The sequence below is a fragment of the Podarcis liolepis genome (assembly GCF_965112155.1).
Source record: "Podarcis liolepis genome assembly, chromosome: W".
NCBI classification, from domain to species: Eukaryota; Metazoa; Chordata; class Lepidosauria; order Squamata; family Lacertidae; genus Podarcis; species Podarcis liolepis.
In genome coordinates this window covers 27457615-27480767 of record NC_139568.1, presented here as the reverse complement: position 1 = coordinate 27480767, position 23153 = coordinate 27457615, and positions in this window count along the sequence as shown.

The window sequence follows — 23153 nt, the reverse complement described above, 5'->3', positions numbered from 1 at the left end:
AATTGGACGGCCCACATCTTGGGCCCACTTTATCACTGAAGCCTTAACCTCCTCATCCATTACTTCGCAGTCTAAAAGAAGTCTATACATTTTTGCGATTATTTTGGTTTTACTATTCAGTAGTTCTCTTTCAAATCTTGAAGGCTCCTTTTCAAAACCTATCTGCTTATCCTGTCTGAACACTTCATTTACCTGGAAGTAATCTAGCCAACTAGAAAGGTGATCTTTTATTTTCTCATAACTTATCAATATTAGTTCACCCTCCTCCCTGTTACGATATTGAAGCAATGCAGCCGCGAGCTGCTGGTAGCTTGAAAACAAAACATAATGGGAATGTTGGGACTGTTCCGTGGGAAACAGAGGGACAGTCAATTCATAGTGCAGAGGGCACCGGAATTAGCTCAGAGTGTAATATGAGCTGGACAGGAAGTGTTTGTTCTCTCTCGACTGCAGGAGTATGAAGAGAGCAGTCATGTTTTCTGTAATGCTGCAAAGACAGAAATAAAGGCATGTAAATACGTTTCTGTCTATCTCTTTCCCCTGCCCGGGGGGGGGGGGGCGGCAGGAAAGAGGGGGGGGTGTTCTTCTCACGCTGAGAAGGATTGCCTATCGCGACCTCTGCCTGGATCTTGCCGGGAAAGCAGACAGGGAGGTCAACAGGAGACCAAGCCGGGTGCCTGGGAGAGTTGCCAGTTTCTCCTGATAAAGGCTTGATTTCCGACATCTGGTAGCATGTAGCCAATGGTTTTGATCCATGAAAGCAACAAGAGAGGTTGATGGATCGTACTTCATCCTCTGCAAGGAGATAAGGAAGATATGGTAGCGTGCGGATGGAAGCTACAAGGACGGCTGAGCACCGGAGGAGGTGTTTTTGCTGAGCAACGGATTCCCTCAAGGTATGGTGATTTTATGGCTGTGAGAGTGAACGCGAGTTGAAGCATTCTTCGGTTCACTGAGTGTCTGCTTTTGGATGAAAACAGCACTGAGAGAAAGCCACATTCTTCACATTCCTGAGTCTTGATAAGCCAGTTGCTAAGCAACGAAACGTCAGTAAAGTGGAAAGTTACTAGCCAACGGAAAAGGGGCTGGGACTGTGAAAGGCTGGAAAAACACTGGCAAAAATTCCAGCGTTTGTTTTGTCTGCTATCTCACTGCTCTTGGAGGGACTTTCAAAACAGCCTGCGTTTAGCTGCAAAGTGCAACGCAGTGAACAGCCAATAGACTCTTGGAATTTTACAGGTTTGAGAGTGAGAGCTGAGGCTTGGATTCAAAATGGATACCAAGAAGGGGGGAGGCTTACCTTACCCACCTCCACTGACTAATGACAATTATTCCTCATGGTCTGTAAAGATGAAAGCCCTGCTTCAGAATCAGAGGATTTTGGGGGTGATTGATAACCCCATCCCTGCTGCACCAACGCCAGGTTGGAATTCACAGAATGTGAGAGCCAGGACGGCCATAATTCTGTGTATCTCAGATGATCAACTCGTGCATATTCAGGATTTGGAATACGCGCGTGAGATTTGGCAAACGCTGCGTAGAATACATCAGAGAGATGCTGGTTCTTCAGCGTTGCTGCATTTTGAAAAACTGACCAATTTGAGGCTAGCGCCTGATGGAGATGTACGAGCGCATCTGACAGAGATGAAATTCTTACGCCAGCAGATGGCGGAATGCAATTTCCCTCTACAGGAAGAGATATTCTGCTTCATGATTATTAACAGCCTTAATCGGACTTATATATTTTTTTTATATATAAAATATTTATTAAAGGTTTTAAAGAATATATCACCAAACACATACAACACCATCAGCAACATAAAACAAACAGAAGAGATAAAAGCAAAAAAAATTAACAAAAAATAGATAAAATACAACATAATTAGCTTCCAAAAAACCATATTTCCATAGCCTTCCTTTGGGACTTCCTCGCATCTCCCTTTTCTGCGTTCCCAGTTATAAAGTTAAGTTAGCAATGCTTCACCTTCTTTCAAGTCTTACTTTGTAGTTTTCAAATATTATGTCTTCAATATTTAATTTTTATTTTCACATACTTAAATGTTTAAATTTGACATAATATTAAGTAAAGTTTCATCCTTGTTCTTATAATCACTTATTTTCATACTTTTTTCAACTAATTTACTGGTGTCAAATTATTTTCTTATACTGCATCATCTTAGCATTCATACAATTTACAATGTTTTTGCAAATAGTCCTTAAACTTTTTCCAGTCCTCTTCCACCATCTCTTCTCCCAGGTCTTGGATTCTGCCAGTCATTTCTGCCAATTCCATATAGTCTATCAGTTGCATCTGCCATTCTTCCAAAGTGGGCAAATCTTGGGTCTTCCAATACTTTGCAATGAGTATTCTTGCTGCTGTTGTCGCATACATAAAGAAAGTTCGGTCCTTCTTTAACACCCTTTGGCCGACAATGCCCAAAAGGAAGGCCTCTGGTTTCTTAGGAAAGGTATATTTAAATACCTTTTTTAACTCATTATAAATCTTTTCCCAGAAAGCCTTAACCCTTGGGCAGGTCCACCAAAGGTGAAAGAATGTTCCTTCAGTTTCCTTACATTTCCAACATTTATTGTCTGGCAAATGGTATACTTTTGCAAGCTTGACTGGGGTCATGTACCACCTATATATCATTTTCATAATATTTTCTTTCAAGGCATTACATGCCGTGAACCTCACACCAGTGGTCCATAACCTTTCCCAGTCAGCAAACATAATGTTGTAACCAATGTCCTGTGCCCATTTTATCATAGCTGATTTAACCGTTTCATCCTGAGTGTTCCATTTTAACAGCAAGTTATACATTTTTGAAAGTACCTTAGTTTTTGGTTCTAACAGTTTCTAGTTTCGATTTTTCCACTTGGAAACCTGTTTTTTTGTCTATATTAAAAGTCTCCCTGATCTGAGCATAATGTAACCAATCTCGCACTTTATCCTTTAATTTCTCAAAACTTTGCAATCTCCAGATATCACCATCTTTTTCTAATATTTCCCAATATTTCGGCCATTTGGCCTCCATATTGAGTCTTTTCTGAGCCTTAGCTTCCATTGGTGACAGCCACCTTGGGGTCTTTGTATTTTGTCCAGACATTGAACACTGCTTTCCTGACAATATGGTTCTTGAAAGCTCTATGAACTTTATCCTTGTCATACCACAAATATGCGTGCCATCCAAAAGCATTATTAAACCCTTCCAAACCCAAAATGTCAGTGTTCTCCAGAAGCAGCCAATCTTTCAACCAGCAGAAAGCTGCTGATTCATAATACAACCTTAAGTCTGGCAGGGCAAACCCCCCTCTTTCCTTAGCATCAGTTAATATTTTAAATTTTATTTTGGGCTTTTTTCCCTGCCAGACAAATTTAGAAATATCACTCTGCCACCTCCTGAAACACTCCACCTTATCCACAATCTGTAGGGTCTGAAACAGAAACAGCATTTTTGGCAGTACATTCATTTTTATAGCAGCAATTCGGCCCAACAAGGAAAGTTTCAATCTTGACCAACTTTCTAGGTCTTTTTTAATTTCTAACCAGCACTTTTCATAATTAACCTTAAATAGGTTCAAATTTTTGGCTGTCATATTTACCCCTAGGTATTTTACCTTTTTCACCACACTTAAATCTGTCTCTTTCTGAAACCTTTCTGACTCTAAAGTTGTCAAGTTTTTTCCCCCAAAACCTTAGTTTTTTGCTTGTTTAATTTAAATCCCGCCACCCGACCAAACTCTTGAATCAGTTCTAATGCCCTTTTCGTACTAGATTCTGGCTCCTGTAATGTCAAAACCAAGTCACCTGCGAAAGCTTTAAGTTTATACTGTTTGGCTCCGACCTGTATTCCTTCAACCAACCGGTCCCTTCTAATCATGTTCAGGAGCACCTCCAGGACCGAAATAAATAACAATGGGGAAATAGGGCAACCTTGTCGTGTTCCTTTCTCAATCTTAAACTCTTCTGTCACCACATTGTTAACTATCAATTTAGCTTTTTGTTCTGAATAAATTGCATCTAAACCATTTTCAAACCCCCGTCCCACTCCCATCCCTTCAAGGTTTTTCTTCATAAACTTCCATGAGATGTTGTCAAAGGCCTTCTCCGCATCTATGAAAATCAGAACTGCTTTTGTATTAATGTTCATTTGCAAAAGCTCCAAAATGTCAATAATGTTCCTTGTATTGTCAGATAAATGTCTACCTGGGAGAAAACCTGCCTGATCTTTATGAATCACATCGTTTAACACTCTTTTTAGTCTATTTGCTAAAATGTCTGCAAAAAATTTGTAATCCACATTTAAAAGAGAGATGGGACGGTAGTTCTTAAGTTGTGTCTTTTCACTTTCCAATTTAGGTATCAATGTGATGAAAGCTTCTTTCCACGATGCCGGTGCTTTCTTCCCCTCCATAATCTCATTGCAAACCTCCATTAGTGGTTGAATCAAACAATCTTTCAATGTCTTATAATACTTGGAGGTAAGCCCATCTGGCCCTGGAGATTTGCCCAGTTGCATGTTCTGAATGGCACCTTCAATTTCTTGTTGTGTTATTTTATAGTTCAATATTGTCCTATTTTCTTGGGATAGTTTTGGTAGTCCATTTCTTCTTAAAAATTGGTCTATCTCAATCTCTTTTTGCGGCCCTTGAGTGTAGAGTTGTTTAAAATATCTCTGGAAACATTTTCTAATCTCCACAGGGTTCTGAATATTTCTCCCTTCAATCTCAAGATGAGTAACCGTGTTCAATTTTTGTCTCTTTTTCAACTGCCATGCTAGCACTTTTCCACATTTATTTGCCGATTCAAATGTCCTTTGTTTCATTAACTTAATTTTCCACTCAATTTCCTGATTTATCATTTTAGAATATTGTGCTTGATGAAGTTTGATTTCTCTCAAAATCTCCTGTGACTTTGGTTTCGATCTTAACTTTTTCTCGCATTCCTTTATTTTCTCCAGAATCTTATCTTTTTTCTCATTCTGCACTCTTTTCTTTATTGTATTCTGTTGTATCAGAAACCCCCTCATAACGGCTTTGCTTGCGTCCCAGATTACTCTTTTTTCCACTGTAGTGTTCAAATTTATTTCAAAGTAGTCCTTCAAAGTCTTTTGGGCCTTGTTAATAATCTCCTGATTTCTTAATAGGGTGTCATTCATTTTCCATCTAAAGGAGCCGGTTGGGATTAATCTCATTTCCATCTTTACTGCGTTATGGTCGGAGCAGGTTTTTGGGCAGATTTCCACCTTTCTAGTCTTAGGTGCCAGTCCTCTAGTTATTCATATTTGGTCGATTCTTGTCCAAGTCAGTTGGGCTTCAGAAAAGAATGTCCCTTCTCTTCCCAGGGGGTTCTTTGTCCTCCAGATGTCAATCAAGTCCATATTGTCAGTTAATTCAAAAAAAGCTTTTGGTAGTCTGCCCTCCTTTGTCACACTTTGACTTTGGGCTTTGTCCATGTTTGTGGACACCACCCCATTCATATCTCCCATCATAATAATGTTACTATAGTCCAGGTAGTCCAGCACTGTCTCATGCAGCTTCTTATAAAATTCCGATTTCCCCTCATTCGGAGCATAAATTCCCAATATCAAAACCTTTTCCCCTTGTGTTTGTATTTCAATCGCCAAAATTCTTCCCTGCTCATCTTTAAAGAGAAATTTTGGTGACAGGCTCTCCTTTGCGTATATCACCACTCCTCTCTTCTTCACTCGGTCCGATGAGATAAATTCTTGGCCTAGTGTCTTATTAATTAGCACTTTTCTATGGAGCCTAGTCACATGTGTTTCCTGCAGGCAGATAATGTCCAATTGCTCTTTCTTTAATAGATGAAATATCCTTCTCCTTTTTTCCGGGGAGTTGCAGCCATTAATGTTCCAACTTAAGAGCTGCAGAGACATCCTGGATCAATCTGTTATCCCTTGGGTGGTGGTGTCTCTTTCTCCTGTTCTTCAGGCCCCAAAGGTATAGGTACAGGCAATGGCCCAGACCCTGGGGTTCCTCCAATCCCTTTCTGAAGGTCTTCTCCGTAGTCACTCAGAAACTTTTCTTTGTCCTCGGCTGTTTTGATTTTCACCTTTTCCCCTCTAAATGTAAAAGATAATCCTTGAGGGAATTCCCACCTGAAGACGATCAAATTACTCCTCAGCAGTTTCACCAACTCTGTGAAGCTAGATCTGAGTTCCAGTAGTTGTTTAGGGATATCCTTGTAAATTTCCACTCTCAGATCTTGAATTTCAAGTGACTTTTTGAAATGTGCACTCAATATCTTGTCTCTTTCTTCCTTTGTTCTCAAAACAATCAAACAGTCTCTGGGCCTGTCTTTCCTTGTTACTTTTCCAAGTCTGAAAGCACTCACAATTTTAAAGTCCTTATCTTCTTCCAGAGGCCAAAATTTTGTAAATTCTTTTGTCAGGTATTCGATTAAGTCCCCTTGTTCAAGTTCTAAGATTGACCTCAATCTCAGGTTGTTTTCTCTGCTTCGTAATTCTATCATAGACAGATAGGCCTGCTGTTCACCAATCTGCTTGTGCAATGGTTTTACCTCCTCCTTTAATGCTTCAGCTTTTTGGTTAGCTTCCTCAGCCAATTTACGATTTTCTGTGGTGGCTTCAAATAGTTTCCCAATTGATTGTGCATTCAGAGCAACTTGTTCGGTCAATTTATTAACACTGGCTGTATTTTGGTCAATCTTAGCCGATTGCTCATCCACTTTTTTGTTCAAACTTTCCAATTTTTCAAGAATTTTATCCAATACTGAAGAAGATCCTCCTGTAGCCATACCTTCCGGCAAAGTTTGCTCAATTTCTTCCTCTTGTGTCACCAAAATAGCAGGAAAAGATGATCTACGCAGCTGTGAAGTTAAAGTTGTTTGCTTAGCTTTAGCTTTGGCCGATCTTGTTTTCCCAGAGCCGCTCATTCCACTTCTGTCTACGTGCCAATGTCAAACTGTATACAATTCCCATGGGAATCCACAAGCCCAGAGAATAAACAAAAGGAAAGGAGAAAAGAAAAAACAAGTCCCAGAGAGTTGTAAATCCAAAATCCTCTAGGGGGAGTTCAAACGTATCTTGAGGGAAACAGCAAATTTGTTGTTCATAAAAAGTTTTTTCTCAAGTTGTTCCAAGGCTTCAAAACTTTTAAAACAGTGTCAAAACAGCTTCAAAATTCCAAAAGACCTTCAGATCTCTTTAGCAGAGTTAATCTTTAAAGTAGAACAGTGTCTCTAAAAAGTGCCAGAGACAGTGTTTCAATGTAACAGTTCAGGTAGCACTCAAATGTAACAGTTCAGAATAGCAAAGTAACAAAGTCCACAATCTGACAGTTCTATCAATCTGGCAGTCCGACTGCCTGGGTCTCTTGATAAATTTGTAAATCCAGAGGAAGAGGTATAAACAAAGTCCACAACCAAGAAAAAACCAAGAAAAAATTAAATCCACTGATATCAACAAAGTCAGTTCAATAATGCACGGATTATTGCCTTTAAGCGTCACTTCAGATCAAAGTCTTTGCTTTAAATCTTTAAGCAGAGCCGGGAGACGGACTTCCTGGTTGCGTCTCCCGCTTTGGCCGAATTTTAAATTAATTTGGTCCCCAATTCCTTCAGTCCCTCTTATTCACGGGTTGTTGCTTTTTTAATCGAATGTTCCCAGGAAAAAAGGTCAGCGCTCACCGACAGCAGCTATGCGGCTTCACTCCACAGAAAGAGCGATCGACTCACAGCACCGCGCCAGCCCTTCCACGGTCCGGAACCCCTTACGAGGTCCCTTCTTCGTTTCGGGGGGCGCTTCTGATGCCCGCCGAGTCCCACGACCACAGGCTTTCGCTGCCTGTGGGTTTCCGACTTGGGTCTCCGCTTCGCCATAGCGGACGACCCGTTTCTGAGTAACAAAGGAGTAAATCTGACAGTTCTGACAGTAACAAAGTCCACAATCTGACAGTTCTAACAGTCTGGCAGTCCGACTGCCTAGGTTCCTTCATAAATTTGTAAATCCAAAGGAAGAGGTAAAGACAAAGTCCACAACCAGAAAAATTAAATCCACTAATATCAGCAAAGTCAGTTCAGGTAATGCACAGATTAGCTCCTTTGGGCGCCGCTTCAAAGGCACCAGACAGATCAAAGTCTTTGCTTTAAATCTTTAAGCAGAGCCGGGAGATGGACTTCCTGGTTATGTCTCCCGCTTTAGCCGAATTTTAAGTTAATTTAGTCCCAAATTCATTCAGTCCCTCTTACTCACGGGTTGTTACTTTTGTAGTCAAATATTCCCAGGAAAAAAGGTCAGCGCTCACCGACAGCAGCTATGCGGCTTCACTCCACAGAAAGAGCGATCGACTCACAGCACCGCGCCAGCCCTTCCACGGTCCAGAACCCCTTACGAGGTCCCTTCTTCGTTTCGGGGGGCGCTTCTGATGCCCGCCGAGTCCCACGACCACAGGCTTTCGCTGCCTGTGGGTTTCCGACTTGGGTCTCCGCTTCGCCATAGCGGACGACCCGTTTCTGCGGAGCTTCCCCTTCACAGCGCGAAGGAGACCGCCATTGCCGTTCGCGCCGCCTCCGGAAGTCCTTAATCGGACTTATAAAACAGTTGCAAGTCAGCTGGGTTCTCTACCTGCTCGAGCTCTTACGACGGAGAGAATTTGTGCCGTGCTTCTCAATGAGAAAGACAGACTTGCTGCAATAGATGTCAAAGACAGGGGGAGAGAAGCTCGGAGTTCAAGCACCCCCGCTGCTATTGCAAGTGAAGAACAGGCTGTTGCTTTGAACGTTGTCCGTTGTTTCAATTGTGGACCGACTGGGCATCTTCAGCGGAATTGTAAGAAGCCACGTCAACAGAAAGGAGCTAAGGGGAGCTCTGCAAAGCCTGAGGCGTCAGGCAAAAGTCGTACCAAGTCCCAGGTGAAACCTGCAAAAGCATTGCTGTCAACAAAAGCCGCATTTTCAACGGAGAACGCTTTTGTTCTTGACACGGGATGCACGCAACACATGACGTCGCACAGAGATCTGTTTTCAACGTTTAAGAATCAAAGCTTCACTGTGAAACAGGCCAATGGCCAGGAGCTGAAAGCGACCGGGTTTGGAACTGTGTATCTTGAGAGTCTGAACTTGACTATTAACAATGTGTATTTGGTTCCTGATTTAAAGTTCAATCTGCTGAGTGTTTCGCAGATCACAAAGAAAGGACTGACTTTGTCCTATGATAGAGAAAGCTGCAAAATCTTCAAAGATGGAGAGCTGTATCTTTCTGCCAGAGAGAAAGATGGACTGTATTTGTTGACTTTTGATCAAAGTGATTACATAAATTGTAATGCATCTGAATCTAACATGATTTTTCTTGCAGGTATGACGAAGGACGTCAAGAAGGCGACCGAGGTTGACAGGGCATTTCAGCGAGTGTATGCTCATGTGATTGGTAGTCTAGCACCATCTAGAGGCAATGCAAGATATTATCTTGTGTGTGTGGATTATTTCTCTCATTATGTGTGGGTATATATATTGCAGAAACCACAAGAAGCCTTAGAAAGGTTTAAAGAGTTTTGTGACAAGGTTAAAAATGTTCATGATGCTAACATTGATTGTCTTTTCACAGATGAAAAGTCAGTTATTCTTTTACAGGATTTTCAGGATTTCCTGGATAAGAAAGGGATAAGGCACAAGGCAGCTGTTTCAGCAGATGCATGGAACAAAAGTGTCTGTGTGCAAGTGAACAAAGAATTGCAATATGGCATGAAGGCGCAATTGCTGAGTTCACATTTGCCACATTCCTCACACTCCCCCCCTTAATATTGTGTTATACATTATCCAGTTCTCTTTGATGTTGTTGCTTTTTTTAACAGCGATTGCTTCTAGTGGAGAGTTCCATCTTGGGGTTTTCTTTCTTTTTTTTAATAAAATATTTATTGAGATTTTACACAAAAGAAAAACAGTGTGACAAACAATACAAAAAAATTCAAAAAAGTAGAAAAAGAAGAGAGAGAAAAAGAAAAAATATCTTAAAAAAAGAAAGAATCCATTTTTCAATATCTTTAGGTCCATTTGCTTATTTCCTTGACCTTATTTCCTTGAGGCAAGGAAGAAGGGCTACCCCTATGCTATCCATATAATCAGTTATCAGTAATCAATATATTCAATATATATTCATATATGCTTACACGAATCAAGGATTACAGTACTTATAATCCATTTTGAATCAAAAGGGAAGCTGTGCCTTAGCTAACTGCAAACTGCTTGAAACAGCAAAGTTAGGAACCGACCTTTCCCCTAAAAACATCTGTGCACCCCGGACAAAGGGGAAAGACATGAATCAGAGATTCTGGTACAAATTCCCCTCAGATACAGGCTAAATTAATCCACAGAACAGGAAGAGCAAAACCACAAATGTCCAAGCTCCCTGTCCTGTCATAACTAGGGGAAAGGTTAGACTGAGCGTCACCGGGAGCATCGGAAAGCAGAACTGGAACCCTGCGCTTGACCAGTGCTAGACCAGGAGCTAGAAGCGTGACAACTGCTTGCTGATTGGCTGATTTTTGCTGACCAAGTTATGAGTCCCTCATGATTGTCTTATGATCTATGATTTGCTGTGATTTGCTCAGGTATAAAGACCCCTGCATTTCTGTCAATCGGGGTCCCAGTTCTTTGGAAGATATTCCAACTGGGTCCTTATTGCCTGGCAATAAACTTCACCTTCTTATTCTCCATTGCTGCGTCTGTTTGATCCTTATTTTTGCACTTTGCTAAAACCACTAACTTTCTCGTGCAACACTCACACCTCCCCTTTTTGTATTCCCGTTTACAAAGTCCTTTCAGCAAATCCTTACGCTCTTTCATTTTTCTTTACTCTATATTCTTAACCTATTATAACTATAATTTCTCATCCAAATAACTATCTATATTTACATATTCTTATAAGCCTTAATACCAAAACCATTTATTTTCAGTCCAATATCGCTTTAACATTCATTAATTTTACAGTATTTCTGCAGATAGTCTTTAAATTTCTTCCAGTCTTCTTCCACCATTTCTTCTCCCTGGTCTCGGATTCTGCCAGTCATTTCTGCCAATTCCATATAATCCATCATCTTCATTTGCCATTCTTCCAGAGTGGGTAAACCTTGTGTCTTCCAATACTTTGCAATAAGTAATCTTGCTGCTGTTGTAGCTTACATAAAAAAAGTTCTATCCTTCTTTGGCACCAATTGGCCGACAATGCCTAGAAGAAAGGCCTCTGGTTTCTTCAGGAAAGTATATTTAAATACCTTTTTCATTTCATTATAGATCATTTCCCAGAAAGCCTTAATCCTTGGGCACGTCCACCAAAGGTGAAAGAATGTACCTTCAGTTTCTTTACATTTCCAACATTTATTATCGGGCAAATGATAGATTTTTGCAAGCTTGACTGGGGTCATGTACCACCTGTAAATCATTTTCATAATATTCTCTCTCAAGGCATTACATGCCGTAAACTTCATACCTGTGGTCCACAACTGTTCCCAGTCAGCAAACATAATGTTATGTCCAACATCTTGTGCCCATTTAATCATAGCAGATTTAACCGTCTCGTCCTGAGTGTTCCATTTTAACAGCAAGTTACCGTATTTTTTGCTCTATAAGACTCACTTTTCCCCTCCTAAAAAGTAAGGGGAAATATGTGTTCGTCTTATGGAGTGAATGCAGGCTTTCGCTGCGCAGCGATCCCTCTTGTTGTTCTGGCTTCTGAGATTCAGAATATTTTTTTTTCTTGTTTTCCTCTTCCAAAAACTAGGTGCGTCTTATGGTCTGGTGTGTCTTATAGAGCAAAAAATACGGTATACATTATTGAAAGTATCGTTGTTTTAGGATCTAACAATTCTATTTCCAACTTTGATTTTTCCACCTGGAAGCCAATGTTTTTGTCTAAATTATAGGCCTCTCTTATTTGGTAATAGTGAAGCCAGTCTCACACTTTATCTTTTAGTTTCTCAAAACTCTGCAATTTCAGATTATCTCCTTCCTGCTCCAAAATTCCCCAATATTTCGGCCACTTGGCCTCCATGTTGAGCTTTTTCTGGGCCTTTGCCTCCATCGGTGACAACCACCTTGGGGTTTTGTTTTCAAGTAAGTCTTTATATCTTGTCCAGACATTAAATAATGCTTTCCTGACAATATGGTTTTTAAATGCTTTATGTGCTTTAACCTTGTCGTACCACAAGTATGCATGCCACCCAAAAACATTGTTAAAACCTTCTAAATCCAAAATGTCTGTGTTCTCAAGAAGCAGCCAATCTTTCAACCAGCAGAATGCTGCTGATTCATAGTAAAGTTTAAAGTCTGGCAGGGCAAATCCACCTCTGTCCTTTGCATCCGTTAATATTTTAAATTTTATCCTAGGCTTCTTGCCCTGCCAGACAAATCTAGAAATGTCTCTCTGCCACTTCTTGAAACAGTCCATTTTGTCTAAGATTTGTAATGATTGAAATAAAAACAGCATTCTTGGCAATACATTTATCTTTATAGCAGCAATTCGACCCAACAATGAAAGCTTCAGATTTGACCATATTTCTAAATCCTTTTTAACATCCGACCAACATTTTTCATAATTGTCTTTAAATAAATTCCCATTTTTGGCTGTCATATTAATCCCCAAATATTTCACCTTCTTAACCACTGTTAAACCTGTCTCGTTCTGAAACCTCTCTTTCTCATTCGTTGTTAAGTTTTTCTCAAGGACTTTAGTTTTTAACTTATTCAACTTAAATCCTGCCACATGACCAAATTCTTGGATCAGTTCTAATACTCTTTTAGTACTAGGTTCTGGCTCCTGTAATGTCAATACTAAGTCATCTGCAAAGGCTTTCAATTTATATTGTTTGGCTCCAACCTTTATACCCTTAATGAGATGGTCCCTTCTGATCATATTTAACAAAACCTCCAGGACCGAAATAAAGAGTAATGGGGAAATCGGGCAGCCTTGTCGTGTCCCTTTCTCTATCTTAAATTCCTCTGTCACCACATTATTAACTATTAATTTAGCCTTTTATTCTGAATAAATTGCACTTATACCATTTTCAAACCCTTGACCGATCCCCATCCCCTGAAGGTTTTTCTTCATAAAACTCCAAGAAATATTATCAAAGGCTTTCTCGGCGTCCACAAAGATTAAAACTGCTTTAGTGTTAATGTCCTCTTGCAACTTCTCCAAAATGTGAATTACATTCCTCGTGTTGTCAGACAAGTGTCTCCCTGGGAGAAAGCCAGCTTGGTCCTTATGTATCTCTTCCCCTAGTACTTTTTTCAGCCTTTTAGCCAAAATGTCAGCAAATATTTTGTAATCCACATTTAACAGGGATATGGGTCGATAGTTCTTAAGTTGTGTCTTTTCGGACTCAGTTTTCGGTATAAGTGTAATATATGCTTCTTTCCACGACTCTGGCGCTTTTCCCCCCTCCAAAATTTCATTGCAAACCTCCTTTAGTGGTTGAATTATCCAGTCCTTCAAGGTTCTATAGTATTTTGAGGTTAAGCCATCCGGCCCTGGAGATTTTCCCAACTGCATATTCTGAATGGCACCTTCTACCTCCTGTTCCGTAATTTTGTAGCTCAACATTATTTTATTTTCTTGAGAGATCTTTTGCAATCCATTTGTTTTCAAAAACTGGTCTATCTCAGTCTCTTTCTGAGGCCCTTGTGTATATAGTTGTTTAAAATACCTCTGGAAGCATTTTCTAATTTCCACTGGATTCTGAATGTTCTTTCCATCCACCTCTAAATTAGCAATAGTATTTAACTTTTGTCTTTTTTTCATCTGCCAAGCTAGCAGTTTCCCACATTTATTAGCCAATTCAAAAGTCCTTTGTCTCATTTGTTTAATTTTCCATTCAATTTCCTGATTCATTATTATCATGGGAATTGGGGTTGCTTGTGTGTAAACCTCCAGCTGTTCCAACTGCTTAGGGGTGGTTGCATCTTTCCCTGGCTGAGCAGCCCTTTTGCGCGGCTGCCTCAGTCGCTGGTAGAATCCGTCAGTGGGTGTCTCCTAAATTTCCTCCAGCATAAGAATTCCTTAACGGACAACCTCCTCCTCGCCTCTCTGCGTGGAAGCCTTCTGCGCAGAGTGGGCGTGCCAAGCGGTGGTCCTCCACTCTCCTCACTGACTTCACTGGAAGAGTCTCGGAGCCTCCCCTCCGAAGTGCTCTCTGCCTCTCCCTTCTTCCTGGTGTCACCTGGACTTCCTTCCCCAGAGGACGTTCTCTCTCTTCCCTTACTGGTTCCCTCTCCGGCAGAATCTGGGAGCCTAGCCTCTCCACTCTGCTCCGATGTCAGTTCCCTGACATCCACCTCCCTCCCAGGACCCTCCCCCGTCCGTTCCTTGGACGTTGATGCAGGAAACCCCCGGAAGGAACTCCCCCCTCCATCTGATGATTCAAGTACCTCTCTCCATACACTGCTGTCTCTTCTCGCTCCCCAATCTCCCCAGTCGGATTCTTCTCCTTCTGATAATTCCTCTTCCTCCTCTTCGGAGGCGGGAAACCCCACAAACTCTTCCTCCTCATCGGTGGTGCCAAATTGCTCCCCCCAGAACCTCTCGGGTGGTTTGGGCTTTCTCGGATACCTGCTATGAAACTCCTCCTGCAGATACTCATCCCTAATCTCTTCTGCTGGGACCCATGCGTTTTCCTCTTCTGACTCCCCCTCCCACGCCACCAAGTATTCCACTCGCCCCCCTCTCCACCTGGAATCGAGAATTTCAGCTGCATGGCCACTGAGTTCCCTTTCCTCCATCTGTGGATGCAAGGGTGTTTCACTTTGCTGACCCAGAAATTCCCTCCCCTCCCTGAACAGTGAGAGTAAGGACCTGTGGAACACTGGGTGCAGTTTCATGTGAGATGGCAATTTGAGCCTAAAGGCCACCGAATTTACTTGCTGGGCTACTTCGAACGGTCCTAATCTCTTGGGCCGTAGTTTCTTACACCCTCCTTTGAACGGTAACCCTTTGGTAGACAACCACACCTGGTCTCCCACTCTTATGTTTTCCCCCTCTCTGCGGTGCTTGTCTGCCTGCCTCTTGTACTCTTCCTTTGCCCTTTCCAGGTTGATTTTAAGCTGTTGGTGTAAAGCCTCCATCTCTTCCACAAATTGTTCAGCCGCGGGAACACTCCACCTTCCCTCCCCTCCCCCGGGGAAAGCCCTGGGGTGACACCCGTAATTCGCCATAAATGGACTCATCCCCGTGGACACATGTTCCGCGTTATTGTATGCAAACTCAGCCAGCGCTAATTTGTCCACCCAATCATTCTCCCTCTCGTTGACGTAGCAGCGTAGGTATTGTTGAAGTATGCTGTTAGCTCTCTCTGCTTGTCCGTTGGTTTCTGGGTGTCGTGTCGTCGAGAAACTCACCTCGACGTCCAGTAGACTCATCAGCTTCCTCCAGAATCTGGACGTAAATTGCCGGCCTCTGTCGGATAAAATCCTCAAGGGGGCGCCATGCAACCTGAAAACATGCTCTACAAACAGTTTGGCTGTTTCTTCTGCAGACACCGCATGCGAGCACGCAATAAAATGGCACATTTTGGTCATTAAGTCAGCTACCACCATTACTGCCGTTTTCCCCTTGGCCTTGGGTAAATCAGTCATAAAATCAATTGATACCACCTCCCATGGTCTCTCTGGTGTGGGTAAGGGCTCCAGTAACCCCGCGGGTGCTGCCCTCTCCCCCTTAGCTCTCTGGTAGCGCTGGCACCCGCGTACGTATTCCTTCACATCTTCCCTCACCCGTGGCCACCAAAACTGCCTGGTGACCAGTAGCATTGTTTTGTGTTGCCCAAAATGTCCCGCCGTGGGGTTGTCATGTAGCTGTTTGAGTATTCTGCTCCTCAAATCCCCCTCAGGTATGTACAATGCACCCTTATAGTACAATGCCTCGCCCTTTACTTCAAATCCCCCCTGATCTTCCTCGTTACTTCGGATTTCCCTAAGCTTGGTTTGTGCATACTGGTCATCCCTCGTCAAACCGGCCAGCTCTTGCCTCCCTACTAACACTCCCCCACACACCCATCGGTCCTCAGGTATGACATAACGTACTTCTGGCCCTCCCTCCCCTTCCGAGTATTCGGGCTTGCGGGAGAGGGCATCTGCTCTGACGTTTTCCTTCCCAGGCACGTACCTAATCTCAAAATTAAACTTGGAAAACTCCTGTGCCCACCGCACCTGTCGTTGGTTCAGTACTCTCGCCGTTCTCCAATATTCCAGGTTCTTGTGGTCAGTACACACCTGGATTTTGTGCTGTGCCCCTATTAGAAAATGTCTCCAGCGTCTAAAGGCCTCGTGAATTGCCAACAGTTCTCGATCATAAACCGTGTAATTTTGCTCTGACTTGTTCAGCTTCCTGGAAAAAAAGGCACACGACTTCCACTGTCCCCCATCTCCCGGCTGGAGCAATATGCTTCCTACCGCTCTGTCTGACGCATCCGTCTCTAGCCTCATCGGCTTCCGCAGATCTACATGTAGAAGCTGCTCTTCCGACACAAAAGCCCTCTTAAGCTTTTCAAAAGACCGCTGGGCCTCTTCCGTCCATTCGAACTTCTTCTTACTACTGAGACAATCCGTTATGGGTGCCGTTAGATGGGCGAAGTTCTTGATGAACTTCCTGTAGAAATTTCCAAACCCCAAGAACCTCTGTATGTCCTTCCTGTTCTTGGGAGGCTTCCATTCTAGCACTGCCTGCACCTTGCCCGGGTCCATGGCCAAGCCCTTGTCCAACAACCGATAGCCAAGGAACTCCACCTCTCGAGCGTGGAATTGGCACTTCTCCAGTTTGACCCACAGCTGGTGCTCCTGCAGTCTCCTCAGCACTTCCATGACGTCTTTTACATGCTGCTCCTCGTTCTCTGAGTAGATTGGGACGTCGTCCAGGAAAGCTACACAATTCTTGTAGAGCAGGGACCCCAACACATGGTGCATGAAACTTTGAAATGTGGAAGAGCCTGATTGGAGTCTGAAGGGCATAACTAAGTACTCAAAGGCTCCCAGAGGGGTGAACATGGTGGTTTTCCATTCATCCCCCTCCCTCATCCTTATCAAGTTGTACGCCCCCGAAGGTCCAGCTTGGTAAAAATCTTCCCCTTCCTTACCCTGGCTAAGATGTCATCAATTCTGGGCATTGGGAAGGTCACTGGTTCCGACACCCTGTTCAATCCATGGTAATCCACTACGAGCCTGGGCTCCTTGGAGTCTCACTTGTCCACAAAGAACACTGGACTACCCCCCACCGCCCTTGATTCCCTTATGAACCCTCGCTTCAGGTTCTTGTCAATAAACTTCCGCAATTCCTGCATCTCCCTATCTGACATGGCGTACAGCTTACCCACTGGCAGCTGAGCGTCTGGGAGTAAGTTGATCTGGCAGTCAAAGGGCCTGTGGGGGGGGTAGCCGATCCGCCTCCTTCTCGCTGAAGACTTCTTCCAAGTCCGCATACTGAGGTGGTACCTTCCCCTTTTCCCCTACTGCCATTCCTGCCACCCTGGCTACTGCCATCCTCAGGTTTTCCCCTCCATGGCAGTGCTCTACACAGTGGGCCGACCCAAAGGTGACTGTCCGCTGATGCCACCCTACTACTGGGTCGTGCAGTGCCAGCCAACTCATTCCAAGTATGATGGGTGGTCCTGCTAAGGTGGCTACGTGAAAGGCAATTGTCTCTGTGTGTCTAGAAACTGTCATTTTCATGGGCAGGGTCTGGTGGGTCACCTCCCCTCCCAAGAGTTCTCTCCCATCAATAGTGGTTACTTGCAGGGGATGTTCTAGAGGCACCACCTGTAGCTGGTGTTCTAGCGCAAAATCCTTGCTAAAGAAGTTGCAAGAGCTGCCTGAATCCAGCAGCGCCTTCACTTTGATGGGGTGTCCGTTTGGGAGTTCTAGCACCACCTCTATGGCGATGGCTGCTCGGGGGGGGTCTGGTTTGGGCACTTCTACTGGTTGCTTGCCTGGCTGCTGTGCCCCCCTTCCTGCAGCCAAGCACTGCCGTTTCCCGGCGCCTCTTTCCTTTCCTCCTCACTCCCCACTGCCCCCACCATTCCTTGCCACGCCTTCTTCTGAGGGCATACTCTGGCAAAATGTCCCGGCTGCTGGCATAGGAAACACTTATTACTTGCTTTCCCCTCCTTCTTACGCACCACGCTGGAGTTTGAAAACCCGCGCGCGCGCGCTCCTCCAATCTCCATTGGCTCCTCGGGTGTCTGGAATGCGGTCGTCATGCCAATGCTCTGCTCTCCCTTCCCGCCTTTCCAGAGCGCGCGTCTCTTGCCTGACTCCTACAGCGAGCGCCAACTTGGTCAGCTGGTCCATCGACTCCGGGCGGGGTGAGCGGGAAAGTTCGTCTCTCACCCAAAAGGATAAGCCCTCCTCAAATAACATTTGTACTGGTTCGGAACTCAGATCCCACCCAAGTTTATGGATCAACATCGCAAATCTCGACCAGTACTCTCTCACTCACTGGTTCCCTTGTTTGCACCCCATCAGTTCTTTACGAGTCAGACTCTGCTCAACATCACTCGAGAACATGTGGTCCATGGCGCTAAAAAACTTTCTCAAGTCCTTCAGAGCCGCGTTCTCCGCCACCATTAAGGGTCAGACCCAATCTCTGGCCCTCCCTTCCAGGTGCCCCACCACAAAAGCGACTCTTCCCCCATCATCGGCAAAATCATCATACTGCAGATCCAGCGCATACTGCACTTCGGTCTTAAAAGCGTTATAATCTCTGGGGTTGCCCCCAAACTTCTGTACTAGTCCCGGTACCTTTCTTGCGATGGGGGTAATCTTCCCCTGGGCATCATGGGTCCTCCTCTCATCCAGCCACGCCGCTAGTAGAGCCAGTTGCTGTTCCAAGTCTCGGTTTCTCTCCTCCAGACTCTGTCCTCCTTTGGCCCCCTCTCCTGCGCCGGCTCCTCCGGTTTGACTCATGACTGTGCCCCTGTCCTCTTGCACACAAGCAACGTAAAGGACTGACGGATTGCTATCATGGGAATTGGGGTTGCTTGTGTGTAAACCTCCAGTTGTTCCAACTGCTTAGGGGTGGTTGCGTCTTTCCCTGGCTGAGCAGCCCTTTTGCGCGGCTGCCTCAGTCGCTGGTAGAATCCGTCAGTGGGTGTCTCCTAAATTTCCTCCAGCATAAGAATTCCTTAACGGACAACCTCCTCCTCGCCTCTCTGCGCGGAAGCCTTCTGCGCAGAGTGGGCGTGCCACGCGGTGGTCCTCCACTCTCCTCACTGACTTCACTGGAAGAGTTTCGGAGCCTCCCCTCCGAAGTGCTCTCTGCCTCTCCCTTCTTCCTGGTGTCACCTGGACTTCCATCCCCAGAGGACGTTCTCTCTCTTCCCTTACTGGTTCCCTCTCCGGCAGAATCTGGGAGCCTAGCCTCTCCACTCTGCTCCGATGTCAGTTCCCTGACAATTATCTTCATATATTGCACTTGATGTAGCTTTATTTCTCTCAGAATCTCTTGTGAATTGGGTTTCACTCTCAGTTTCTTCTCGCCCTCTTTAATTTTTTCCATTATTTTTTCTTTTTTCTCATTTTGGGCTCTCTTCTTTAAAGCCATTTCCGCCTTGGAGGAGATGGGGTTGCGGGCGGACTCCTCCCACACGCGTGCGGGGGCTGGCGTTTGCCCCCGCGCGAGCAGGGAATCCCCGGGCGTGTCACTGAGCCGGCCCCCAATCAGCGTGCCGGGGAGGTGGGGCCTGGCCTATTTAAGGCCAGGCACGCCCGGAGACCGCCCTCTTTCCACCTGGGCAGCACAGAGGTTTTTTTTTCTTCGCTTCTGCGTTTAGCCGCTACGAACCTCACCTTCAGCCGCACGCGCCTCTCCCCGCCTGAGCTGAAATCACTGTAGAGACCACGGTCTCCTCCCGAGCTGAAATCACTGGTGCCGCGGGGGTGTGCCGGCAAAAGAAGGCCGAGAGACGCGAGCAGCTGCGCAGCAATTTTGTGCTTTTGCTTCGTTCCAACCTGGTCGGCTGCAGAGAGGCAGGGGGATCGGAGCAGCGGACAAGTCGTCCCTAGCCAATAACGGAGGCATGGTCACCACCGGGAGCGTCGCGCTTGCGCCAGGAGAAGAAGAGGGGTAAAGTACCGGAGCAGCCACCTTTCGCTCCTTCATTCCCCTGCGTGCCGCTGTTTGCCTCCCGGGCCGCCTTTCCCCCGCCTCCATCTCTGCTTCCCTTTTCTTCAGCTACCTCCCCTGCTTTTCCTCATTTTCCTCCTTGCTAGCGCCGGATTAGAGCTGCAGATAGGTAGCCCTGATCTGCCCTCCTCCATCCTTAAACCCCCCCCCGGCTCCCGGGCATTGCCGATCGCGCTTCCCTTTTCATTGTTGTTGTTTTGCCGGAATTCTTCTGCCGGGTTGCTGCGGACATAGCATTCAGAAGCCGTGGCCGCCATTTATGTTAAGGGGTCGGGTAAGGGCAGAGAATAAGCGCCATCGTTGAGGGCACTCGTGTGGTGCCGCGAGCGGCCATTTTAGTGTAGGCAGGGGAAAAAGGCTGATAGCGGCCGCCATCTTGGTAGGTCTACATGTTGAAGCCCCGGCGGCCATTTTAGGTGTGGCGCGCGAGAGCGTTTTACTTTAGCCTTTTAATTAAGCAGGTCTGTTGTGTCTTTATCTCGGCTGCTAAACAGAAGGTGGAGGGATTTTATTACTCTTGTTTTTCCTGGTTTCTTTCAACTGTCGGCTAAGCGCGGTGTGCTTTATTTCTTAATCTTTTCAAATTGCCTTCCTGCTGCTGGGTGACCAGTCGGTAGAGGGAGCGTACAACTAAGCGGTATTTATTGGAATTTTCAAGATAATTGACATAAAATAGATAAGGATCTATAAACAATTACAATAATAATCTATTTAATAACAATATTAATATCTATATAATTAATACTTTAAAAATAAATAAATAAATATAAAAATACAAAAAATACTAATAAAAAATAAAATAAATATAAAAATAATATATTAAAAAAGAAGAAGAAGAAGAAGAAGAAGAGGGGGTTGTGGGGTTATTAGTCTATTTGGTTTAGGTTACAGTTGAACTGGTCTGATTATTTGAACTATTTTGATTCTTCCTCTAGAGCTTGAATATCTTATATTACCAATTAGATCACAGCGACCCTTGTTAAAATTAAGCTAGCCCTAAGTCAGTGTGGTTAATACGGACAGCGAGCCTTGTTAAAATTAAGCTAGCCCTAAGTCATTGTGGTTAATACTGACCGTGGCAGTGTGGATAATACTGAAGATTAGAAGATTAGTCAACCCCTTCTAGGGTAGGTAATAGCAAGGCCAGTGTTGATCTGCATTTCTAGAGTCAAGCGCAAGCTGAGACAGGGTTGACAATCCCGAGCTGGGTTCGACTTGAGGCCGTGTTGCTGTTAGCGGTGGGTCTTAAGTCAGCCTAGGTGATCTGAACTGGTAAAGGGGTACACGGACCTCCTAGGCGGGCAATTCTAAATTTCTAGATCAACAACTTGGTGGTTAGTTCCCAATTCTTTACGAAATGGCTTCCGGTGGAGACCAGCAGGCATCCACTTCCGCCAATCAGCAGGCACCTCCCGCAGGCAATGGCAGCGCACAAGTGCCGGCCATGCCTTGCGACCCACAAGCCTTCGCCCAATTTTTCATGGCATTTGAAACATTTTACAAACAGTGTAGGTCTAGGGGGGCTTTGGCACTGCCAGCCCCAGAACCTTCGCAGGAGGTGATACCCGACACTCCTCCTAGCTGCCAAGTTCAGCAGGTCATCCCCGCCATTGCAGGGGACAGCAACCAGTCAGAAACGATGAATATAGGTCACCCAAACACCCGTGCCCAGGCAGCCACTGCTAAGAAAACTAACCAAAGCATAGGCAAAGGAAAGGCACCGGCTAAGGGTCCCGGCAAGGGGAAGGCCACTGCCAAGGGCGCCAGCCGTAACACCGCCTCACAGATTGTAGACATCCCTAGTGTGTTTCAGGAACATCAGCCCCAGCACAGCTCTACCGAGGACAGCGCGGGTTCTGCCCTGGAGGATGAGCACATTGAACCTCCCATCCCTCAGCCAGCGGAAAGTGCGACCACAGCCAACGTCGAGGTACAAGGTGGAAAGAGGAAGTCCAAGAAGAAGCACACGTCCTCTAAGAAGAAGAGAAGTAAACAGTCAGAGACTGAGGATGAGTCAGGTACGTCATCCTCGGATTCGGATAGCGAGGGCCCCATGGATAGCTATTGGGGTCTAGGGGAGGATAATCATGGGCTCCCACTTTGGGCTCATGAAAGGAGGGCCAATTCCCATCGCAAGACCTTCAATGGTGTACTGGCATGGAAGGATGGGGCATTGGTGGAGGATGTAAAAGTTGCCACCAACCAATCCACTGATTTTATTTTGGGATACCATTTGTCCCAGAAGAAGAGGAATAAGATCCTCAATGGGGACTACGTGGACATGTTTACCCTTCTCCCTCCGACCAAGTTGACAGGGAAAGGGGAGAAGAGGCGCTCCTATGGTAAGCGGAGGTATAGGACGCCTAGGGCGGAGCGCACCTTTGAGAATTGGTTGGACCGGTACCAGGTTTTCATGGGAGTTGTGTGCGCAGCTTATCCTCGGCACTCCATGGATTTGGTTGCTTATTTGGCTCACGTCAGGAGGGTGCATGCCCTTTCGGGAGAAAATGCCGCTCTAACGTATGATGAGAATTTCCGTAGAAACGCATCTTTCCTACCTTCCACCCGCTGGGATCTAACGGATCCTAATTTCTGGGGAGAGGACGTCAATCCCTACATCGAAAAGAAAAATCCAAGGCGGGTAAGACAGAGGCGAAGCGGTGCCGCCAGTGCTGGGAGTACAACAGGGGTGTATGCTCGCGACCCTCCTGTAAGTATCTGCATGAATGTGAGCGGTGCTGGGGTAACCACCCCGCCTCTGCCTGCTTCAAGAACAAACAGCAGCTCTTTCGGGGGGCGGGGGTTCTTCCACAACAATAACAGGGGTGCCCCCGGATCCACCCACCAGGGATCAGGTAACCGCCAGTAATTTGCACCTGGGTCTAGCCTCCTCCCCCATCAAACTTCAGCCCCTCAAAACTTTGCTGGAACAATATCCCGACCGAAAAGCGGCACAATACCTTTGGGAGGGGTTCTCCAAGGGGTTTAGAATCCCCGTGGCTGCCCCCC